We start from the raw sequence: 10341 nt of genomic DNA, 5'->3' as shown, positions 1-10341 counted from the left end.
GCACCCAGTGGGCGAGAAATACACACAGTGGGAAAACACTTCCCTTTCCAGTCAGAGCTCCCAAAGCCACTGACTTATCTGAGTTTCCTAAAATCAAAGGTTTCTAACCTCACCAGCCTTATTCACCTCTGTTCCCCATCTCCTTCCCTTTGCACAAACTCTGCACAAACTGGCTTCTCCTTCAGCACTCCACCATCTTGGCTGCCTCTCCTCTCCTCCACGTGGCCTTTTTCTGCTCTCTGCTCTCCAATGCTAATCTCAGGAACCAAGAGAGAGCAAGTTCCTGTCTGCCCCCATTTTATAGTGTAGAAATCAAAACCTTTTTAAAAAATTTTTTAATTTTTGGCCCTGGCTGTTTGGCTCAGCGGTAGAGCGTCGGCCTGGCGTGCAGAAGTCCCGGGTTCGATTCCCGGCCAGGGCACATAGGAGAAGCACCCATTTGCTTCTCCACCCCCACCCCCTCCTTCCTCTTTGTCTCTCTCTTCCCCTCCCGCAGCCAAGGCTCCATTGGAGCAAAGATGGCCCGGGTGCTGGGGATGGCTCCTTGGCCTCTGCCCCAGGCGCTAGAGTGGCTCTGGTCGCAGCAGAGCAACACCCCGGAGGGGCAGAGCATGCCCCCTGGTGGGCAGAGCGTCGCCCCTGGTGGGCGTGCCGGGTGGATCCCGGTCGGGCGCATGCGGGAGTCTGTCTGACTGTCTCTCCCCGTTTCCAGCTTCAGAAAAAAAAAAATTAATTTTTATTTATTTTTATATTTTTTTGTATTTTTCTTAAGTTGGAAACAGAGGAGGCAGTCAGACAGACTCCCACATGCACCTGACTGGGATCCACCCAGCACGCCCACCAGGGGGCGATGGGGCGTCGCTCTGTTGCAACCAGAGCCATTCTAGCACCTGAGGCAGAGGCTACAGAGCCATCCTCAGCACCCGGGCCAACTTTGCTCCAATGGAGCCTTGGCTGCAGGAGGGAAAGAGAGAGACAGAGAGGAAGGAGAGGGGGAGGGGTGGAGAAGCAGATGGGCGCTTCTCCTGTGTGCCCTGGCCGGGGATTGAACCGGGAACTCCCGCACGCCAGGGCCGAAATCAAAACCTTTAATCCAATATACAAACAAGGAAGTATCTGATACAAAGTCACTTTATCTGAGGCATAATGGGATTCCTCATGAGAGTGAACCACCCTACATCATGCAATCAGTCAAGGGTGTGGGGAAAAGTTTAGTCTTAAAACTAAGCTTTAGGCTATAACGATGCTGCCTGCTTACAGCCTGTCCCCCACACCCAAACTATAAGCGAGCAAACCTATATATCATATTTACCAACTTATTTGACCAACAGTTTCCAAGCCTCTGATTTTCACCACGTGGTTGATGGGCAGGAGAAGCAGGAGCCTTGAAGAAATTGACCCACAAGATGAGACGATCCCCACAGTGTTGTATAGTTGTCAGCGAGTTCTCCAAAGACACCAAGTCCAGATGAATCTTTGAAGAGTTTATTGGCTGGCGACTACAAGGGGGGTAAGACAAACCCAAATTTTGCAGCCCCCTACAGTTGAGAGGCCTGCTTTTATAGACCAAATCATATACCGATTGGGGTGGGTAAGGAGGAGTTGTGACCCCTTTGTCTAGAGATATTCGTCACTCTCATGACTTTAGGGTGAGTCCAAGTATAGAAATTCTTGATTAAGGTACATAAACATTCTTTTCTAAAGGCTTTTAAGAAAAGAGAAGAGGAAGGGGTTTTCAGGTAAGTTCTTTCTTCCTTGCTCTGTGTGGCAAGTGGCCCCAGGCACCCTTTCAGAGAATTATAGGAATTAGCTAAACTATGACTAGATGACCCACTTGCCCCTGTAAGCCCTCCCTCCTTCATTCTTCTCTTTCCTTTCTCCACAGAAAGGAGGGGGTAGGAGGCCTGACTTTTCCTCTTTAAAATGGCCTTGCTAATGCTAAGTTTTACAGTTCCTTGGCACCTTCTCACAACAGGAGCTGCAGCAGGTATGGTCCTGGCTGCCACATGACACCATCACTAACAGAAAGAGCTGTTAGATCTGTCAACACACCTGAGCTGCAACGGCGTCTCTACTGATTGAGCATAAACTAAAGGCTGTGTTCACTTCTATGCATTCTTTTTTTTTAATTTTTCATCTGTTTATTCTTTCTTTGTGACACAGAAATTTATGTTACCAAAATTAAGGTCTTTGTTATTTAGGTAAAATGGATTATGATGTTTTTAAATTTTACTTAGTATTGGTTTGGATGGAGGAAACTCAAGAGTTAAAGTTTTAGCCTGAGTAATGGTGGCTTTGGTTATGGTCAGTGAGCAAAATGGTTAATGCAAGCAAAAGCCGTGTTCCAGGAACTTGGAGACCTGAACAAGCCTACAGGACTTAATGAGATCTGCGGTGATCCACAGGGGACTGCTAGCAAAGCCCTTGTGCTCCAGGGAGGGAAACCCCCTGACTCTGACCTGATTAACTCTCCCTTGAAATCCCCAAACCTGTAGCTACTCTCTTCTTCCCTTTATAAAAAGGTCGGCTGGGGAAAGGGAGTTGAGATGATTTGGGATGTAACCCCCATCTCCCCAGATTGCCGGCCATCTGAATAAAGTGTCTGCAATGATTCGATCCTGTCTACTTCTTGGCTGAAATGGTGACAGGCAGCATGAACTCCGTTATATTTTCTGGTTTCATTTCCAGGCGTACCGCTTTGTGGTTAGACAATCACTAACCTGCACACCTGTACTTTCCCAACCTCATGCAGATTGCTCTTAGGGCCAATTCTAACCCAGAGGAGACTCTAAGAAAGGTAGTGCAGCTCTGCTAAACTCAACCAAGCCCACACTTCTCCAACCTGCTGCCTTCACTGACAATGTTCTTTCCCATTCTCCTCCTGAATAACTCCAGCTCAACCAAGGCCCCACCCAAATGGTTCTTCATCCCTCAAGAGTCCCCTGTCATTCCTGGAGACTTTAATCAGCCCTGAGGATACCCGGAACTAACCTCTGCTCCAACCAAACCTCTCAAAGAGTTAACATCTATTTCCATCCTCAGTGTGAGGCCTGTTCTGTGTCATCTCAATGACCCAAGGGACTACATACCACTAAACATTATCTTAATCTTCATACCAACCCTTTGAAGCAAAGTATTTTTATTGTCCCATTTTACAGCAGAGGAAGCTAAAACCCAGGAAAGCAGAGTCAGGCTTAGTCCGGCTGACTCCAGAGCCTGAATTCTTCATCACCAAGCAGATATTAAAGGAGACAATATAAAAACTACGATGAGAAGGGAGTAGCCAAACATCCCGTTTACTCTCTGGACTGAGGGGTTCTTGGAATGCTGGATTTTTTTGGGTTTTTTGTTTGTTTGTTTTGTTTTGCTTTGTTTGTTTTTTTTGGTGAGAGACCAAGGCAGAGACAGACAGACAGGAAAGGAGAGAGATGAGAAGCATCAACTCATAGTTGTGTCACTTTAGTTGTTCATTGATTGCTTCTCATATGTGCCTTGACGATGGGTGGGAGGGAGGGCTCCAGCCGAGCCAGTGACCCCTTGCTCAAGCCAGCAACCCCGCGCTCAAGCTGGTGACCTCGGGATTTCAAACATGGATCTTCAGTGTCCCAGGTTGGTGCTCGGGCCACTGCGCCACCACCTGGTCAAGTGGGATTTTCTGTTTTAAAACTGGTATAGTCCCAGGCCAACTGGGACCAGTTGGTCAGCTGAGGAGAAAGTGCTCTGGCTGTTCCAAGGCGGGAGAGGATCTGGGAGCCAGGTAGGGGCTGTCCTGAAGCACTGAGCTTGTGCTGCCCGCAAGACCAGAGCAAGAAGGGAGCAGCTTTCCAGTTTCTTCCTTCCTCAGGAACTCCTCCTTCTTGGTTATCTGGAAAGCAATCCCAGGTCATCGTGGTTCTACGGTTGTTGGCTGCATGTGAACCGCCAGGGAAGGACGTGCCGGGTAAGGAGTGCTGGGAAAACGCCTCTTTTCCTACTAAGTTCATCGCGGTCTGCAGTTTGGACATCAAAACAGATTCGCGGAGCCTGCAGAGGAGGGACTGGCTTCTCTGGGCCCTGCCCTGAGTGAAGAAGTGGCTAAAGATGCATCAGCAGAATTGATGGAGGTAGGATCCCATCCTCTTAAATATCAATGTTGTGCCTGACTGGTAGTGGCGCAGTGAATAGAGCATCAACCTGAAATGCTGAGGCCCCAGGTTCAAAACCCCAAGGTCTCCAGCTTGAGCACAGGCTCTCCAGCCTGAGCGTGGGGTTCCTGGCTTGACCGTGGGATCATCAATATGATCCTATGATCGCTAGCTTGAGCCCAAGGTCGCGCTGGCTTGAGCAAGGGGTCACTGGCTTGGCTGGAGCCCCCTGGTCAAAGCACATATGAGAAAACAATCAACAAACAACTAAAGTGCCACAACAATTAGTTGATGCTTCTCATCTCTCTTCCTTCCTGTCTCTCTCTCTTAAAACAAACAAACAAACAAACAAACAGCATCGGGTTTTGAGGAACTGCTCAATCCAATCTTGTGTCAGCTCAGCTGTGGGACGGGATTTATCCAAGGTCACAGAGCGATCAGGAGCTGAGCTGGAGCTAGACCCCGGTTTCCAGGCTTCTGCCTTCAAGTGGAGAGACTACCTGGGCAGCAAAAGAGGCCTCGCTCAGAGCTAAATGCAGGCAAGCTGCTTCTCTGTCTCTGATGCCAAGACTCTTACATAACAGCTGTTATATTAAGCAAGCTCTTGCTTTCTCTCGGTGTCAGTTTTCTCCTAGGTAAAGTGAGGTAACAGTGCCTATCTCTGGGACTCCTGAGAACATGAACAAGGAAAGTTGTCTTAACAGCTGGGAACTATCTTTGTTTGGGAAAAACACTTTGATAAGCTCCTTGGAGAGACTCACCAGGCTGGATGCGATAAGCTGAATACCTCTTCAGCGCACCACACGAACTAACGGCTCTGTTTGGGGTTGGGAGAGTAAGAGATGAGGAGGGCGAGGAGCAGGCAGAGGAGCCAGCAGGATGGAGACAGCCAGCACCAGGGAGGGGGGACCAGCCAGACTTGCAGGCAGGCCTTGGGGTGAGCAAAGGAGAGTTTTAGAGTGATGCATTGCCACTTCGTGTTTCCCAGGTGTTGTTTGAAACACTACCTGTCCCCTCTCCGCTTCCAAATCATCAGTAACATCTGCCAGTTCCACAGCGTTTGATACAACTTTGTGTGTGTGCGTGTGTGCGCGTGCACAGGTACAACGTAAAGAGAGCCAAGGGTTTCCTGTTTGAGTCGAGGCAATGCAAAGCAGAGACCACACATAAAGGACAAGAAGCGAAGGGTTTGAGAAAGTTTGGTTTGGCAGAGACCACCGGCTCTATGTGGAGATCATCCTCCCCCTCCCCCATTCCTGGGCTCACAGCTACGTCCCCCAGCCTCCCTTGCAATTAGGTGTGGCCAGCTGATGGAGCGGGAGCCAGTGGAATGTGCATGGAAGCAATGAGTGCCGTTTCCAGGACTGGCCCAGGCCACCTCCCACTCCAGCCCCGCCCTGCTCGTGGGACGGCCCTGGGAGCCATGTGTGGACAATAGCAGATCCCAGGTCAGTCAGCCGCAGCCTGCCACTCCAACCTCAGCCCGGGCCTGCCACACACCCCCCCCCCCCCCCCCCCCCGCACACCTGGAACCTCCTAGGTCTTATCGTGAGGGAAAGACACACTTCTTTTGTGTTGGGTCACTATAATATGGGTCTCATTGTTAAAGAAGTTTAGCCTCCACGGAACAATGAACTACCAAAGGCCTTAGACTTCTAGAAACTCTGAAATCCAGATGGAGAGCTGGGGGGGTGGAGGATGTTGGCATGTTTTAGCAGATCTCCGGAATGGGCAGTGCCATCTGACATGTGGATGACACATGTGAAGTGTTTCGTATGTACTCAGCAAATGACAGCCATTCTGGTTAGGATGGTGTTTATGAGGGAAGAGCTTGTCTGTCTCTCAGATGGATTCGGGAATCCCACCTCTCGGGGGGGCTGTGGATGCTGTCATTAGGATGAAGCATAAGGGGGGTTTTGTTTTCTCGATGCTGGGGAAAGACGTCCCCTGCATTCACCTGGTACAAACGTTTGCTGCAGGGAGGAGAGTGTCGCAGGCTCAGGAGGGAATGAAAGCTGTTGTTACTCTTGGAGAGGTCTGGGAGAACCCTCCCTGCCAGGGGAGGCATCCCTGGTGCCTTTCCAAGTCCCTGCCCTCCTCAGTCCCGGGCCACACGACAGGGGGAGGGGCAGAAAGTGCCTGAGTAATTCTAGAGGGTGAAAAGGAGAGCACCAGCCGCCGGGTGGGCTCCCGGGCCCGGAGAGGCAGCCGTAGGGGTGTGGGTGGGTGGGCAGGGCGCCAAGAGGTGCAGAGACCTGGCCCCCTCCCGCTGCCCCTGAGGCCTGTGGGCACTGAGGCACTGAGGCCACACACCAGGGGCTGAGCCTAGCATCAGAGGGATGAAGTGGACAGCTGAGCACCCCCTCTTTGGAAGGGTGCTGGTGGCCTGAACCGGAAACCGGGCAATGTGGGGCAGCGGCCATGGACAGACGGCGAGGACCAGCGCCCAGGTCCGCAGCGGCGAGCCTCACAGCACCGGCGGCAGTGACAGGACACCTGGCAGCATCCCCGGAGTCCCCTGACAGTCTGAGAGTCTGAGAGTGTGACACAGAAATTTCTGTCAATGGGGTGGAGAGGGGATACAGTCGGTTCGAACTGAACTTGAAGAACAGAGATAGAATATGAGTTCCTGCCCAAGGTGAAAGAGTCCATATACTTTTTAATTTTATTTTTTTGTATTTTTCTGAAGTGAGAAGCAGGGAGGCAGTCAGACAGACTCCCATATGCGCGCGACTGGGATCCACCCGGCAAACCCACCAGGGGGCAATACTCTGCCCACCAGGGGGCGATGCTCTGTTACAACCAGAGCCATTCTAACACCTGAGGCAGATGCCATGGAGCCATCCTCAGCGCCCAGGCCCAGTTTGCTGCAATGGAGCCTTGGCTGTGGGAGGGGAAGACAGAGAGAGAGAGAGAGAGAGAGAGAGAGAGATAAGGGAGAGGGGGAAGGGTGGAGAAGCAGATGGTGCTTCTCCTGTGTGCCCTGACTAGGAATCGAACTTGGGACTTCCACATGCCAGGCTGACACTCTATCGCTGAACCAACTGGCCAGGGCCTATTTTTTTAATTTTTAAAAATTTTTGTTTATTGATTTCAGCGAGAGGGAAAGGGAGAGACAGACAGACAGGAACAGCAAGCTGCTCCTATATGTGCCCTGACCTGGGATCGAACCAACCACCTTTGTGCTTCAGGGCGATGCTCTAACCAACTGAGCTATCTGGCCAGGGCAAAAGAGTCCATAGTTGTCACCAGAACTTAGAAGAAGAGAGAGCTGCTGGTATTTGGTGCCCCCTGGATCCGGAGCAGGTTGTGCCCACTGACCCAAGCCAGACACCCTCTGCTTTGTCCACTTCTCCAAGCTGTGGCTCGCAGCGTCCCTTGGCCTCTCAGGAAGGACACCTAACTTCCTGAGCAAATCGGCCCCAGGCAAGCAGGAGGCTCAGCGCTCAGCCCTGGGGGTGCTGGAGAGGCGATGGAGCGGGTAGGGAGGAGAGTCAGAGCCTGACGGAAGGACATGAGTTGCCATTCCGGGAAGGCTCAGAGTGACTAACAGAGGAGAGCGTGGCCAGGGTGTGAACAGCATTGCCAAGACAACGAGAGGCGCAAACGTCCATGAGGACCATTCATCCTGCAGACAGACCATTTCTGCCCAGGTTGGAGGCGAGGAACAGCCAGAAAAGATGTCTATGGAGCCAACCAGAGTTCTGTCCAGAGAAGCTTAGGGTGGAAAGTCGGCACTCTAGCATTCATGGGGCCTCACCTTCCAGAAGCCAAAGCGAGCATCCTCGATGACCTTGGCTTCTAAGGTTTTCCGTCATTGCAAGAACACAGACTCTAAGTCAGGCCTGCCAGGGTTTGGGTCCCAGGTCTGTCCCTTACTAGCCCTGCTTGGGCAAATCACTTCACATCTCTGAGCCTCAGTGTCTCCGACTGTAAATTGGGGATTATAGTACTTTCCAGATAAGGCTGTTGCAGGGAATTAACAGAAATAGAATGTGGAAACAATTGTCTCCATTGTGACTTAATGACCGAGCGTTCACTGTGTGTGTGTGTGTGTGTGTGTGTGTGTGTGTGCTTTTCCTGAATTATCTGATTGAATTCTCTCTATAATCCCTCTGGACAGATGAGAGAGTGGAGCCCAGAGAGAGGGAATGATTTTCTCAGGGTTGCTCACTTTTTTTTTTTTTTTTTTTGGTATTTTTCTGAAGCTAGAAACAGGGAGAGACAGTCAGGCAGACTCCCGCATGCGCCCGACCGGGATCCACTGGGCACGCCCACCAGGGGGCAATGCTCTGCCCCTCCGGGGCGTCGCTCTGCCTCGACCAGAGCCAGTCTAGCGCCTGGGGCAGAGGCCAAGGAGCCATCCCCAGCACCCGGGCCATCTTTGCTCCAATGGAGCCTCGGCTGTAGGAGGGGAAGAGAGAGACAGAGAGGAAGGAGAGGGGGAGGGGTGGAGAAGCAGATGGGCGCTTCTCCTGTGTGCCCTGGCCGGGAATTGAACCCGGGACCTCCGCACGCCAGGCCGACGCTCTACCACTGAGCCAATCGGCCAGGGCGGGTTGCTCACTTTTAAAGTGGCTGAGCCTGGTCTCCAACGCAGGCGATCTGACTGCAGGGTCCAGGTTCTGGGTCTCTCCCTCTTTCTGATACAAAGCAGTTATCACTGGTGCTCAAAGAGAGTCTGAATTCTCCAGTGGGAGTGTGAGGAAAGGAAGCATCATTCTGAGAAAAATCCCTGGCCTAGTAGCTCAGTTGGGTAGAGTGTTACCCTGGTACTGCAAGGTTATGGGTTCGATCCCCAGTCAGGGCACATATAAGAAGCAACCAATGAATGCATAAATAAGTGGAACAACAAATCGATATTTCTCTTTCTCTCTCTCTTCAAAGCCAATAAATAAAAAAATAAAGAAAATAAAAAGATTCTGAGAAGCGGGCAGGATCGAGCTGAAATTTCCCCAGGGAAAGCTGGGTGTGAGCGGGAGAAAGGGGTAGAGGGGGCACAGTCAGGCAGCGGCTGCAGTTGGAGCGAAGGCGGGGAAGTGGACACCGGAGGACTGGAGAGCCACCGGGGACCGCGTGGCTGCAGCCACAGCCACAGTCACAGCCCCCAGGCAGAAAACTGAGCAGGGGGCCTCACAGTTAGAGCTCTGTCTTTACAGAAAGGGGCGGTCGTTCCTTTCTCGGTCCCCTTCGCAAGTCTAGCAGACTGAAAGCTCCGTGAGGGCAAGGGCCAGCTTAGTCTCCTGCCCTGCTGCACCCCCTGCGCCCACCTGGTCCACTGGGGCCAGGACCACAGTAGGCACCAGACAAACATTTGCTGAACAAACTGGAAAGGAGTGGGTACATGTTCTCGTTCATCTCTTTTTTTTAAATTATTTATTTATTTATTTATTTTTTACAGAGACAGAGAGTGAGTTAGAGAAAGGGATAGACAGGGACAGACAGACAGGAACGGAGAGAGATGAGAAGCCTCAATCATTAGTTTTTCGTTGTGTGTTGCAACACCTTAGTTGTTCATTGATTGCTCTCTCATATGTGCCTTGACCGTGGGCCTTCAGCAGACCAAGTAACCCCTTGCTTGAGCCAGCGACCTTGGGTACAAGCTGGTGAGCTTTTGCTCAAACCAGATGAGTCTGCGCTCAAGCTGGTGACCTCGGGGTCTCGAACCTGGGTCCTCTGCGTCCCAGTCCGACGCTCTATCCACTGCGCCACTGCCTGGTCAGGCCTCATCTCTTATTTTGATAGAAATACACCTGAAGTACCATGTGGGCCCCTCCCCCCCTAGAAAGGAGGCAGACTGTAACAAAGGGTTGGGGAGGGAGGTTAGAGAACAGATGTGACGGGGACCCACACCAGCTCCTCTCCCCCACACCTGCTCATTGGAGTATTGATGGAAGACATCTATCTCTCCAAGGGTCTTTCCAGTCCTGCGGGCAGAGCCACTGGCTGCCGTTTGTTCTAGATTAGCTTTTCCAGGATGTTTTTATAGCAAACATCCGTGAAAGATGGCAAGAGTTCTCTCTCTCTCTCTCTCTGCGTCAAAAGGCAGGCATGTTCAGCGCCCATTGTGAAAGTTTGGGGTTTTCTAAGCTCGGGGGTCATCTCTCGTATTGCAATCACTGCATGTGAATCATTCAGCTGGCCCCTTCAACGTCACCCCTGTGTGGAGTTTGCCAATTCAGATACAGGACACCCAGTTAAACAGTGAGTATTTTTA

This window comes from Saccopteryx bilineata, chromosome 2 (assembly GCF_036850765.1).
Source record: "Saccopteryx bilineata isolate mSacBil1 chromosome 2, mSacBil1_pri_phased_curated, whole genome shotgun sequence".
NCBI lineage: Eukaryota > Metazoa > Chordata > Mammalia > Chiroptera > Emballonuridae > Saccopteryx > Saccopteryx bilineata.
The sequence above is the reverse complement of the archived record's forward strand: the minus strand, read 5'-3'. Positions refer to the sequence as shown.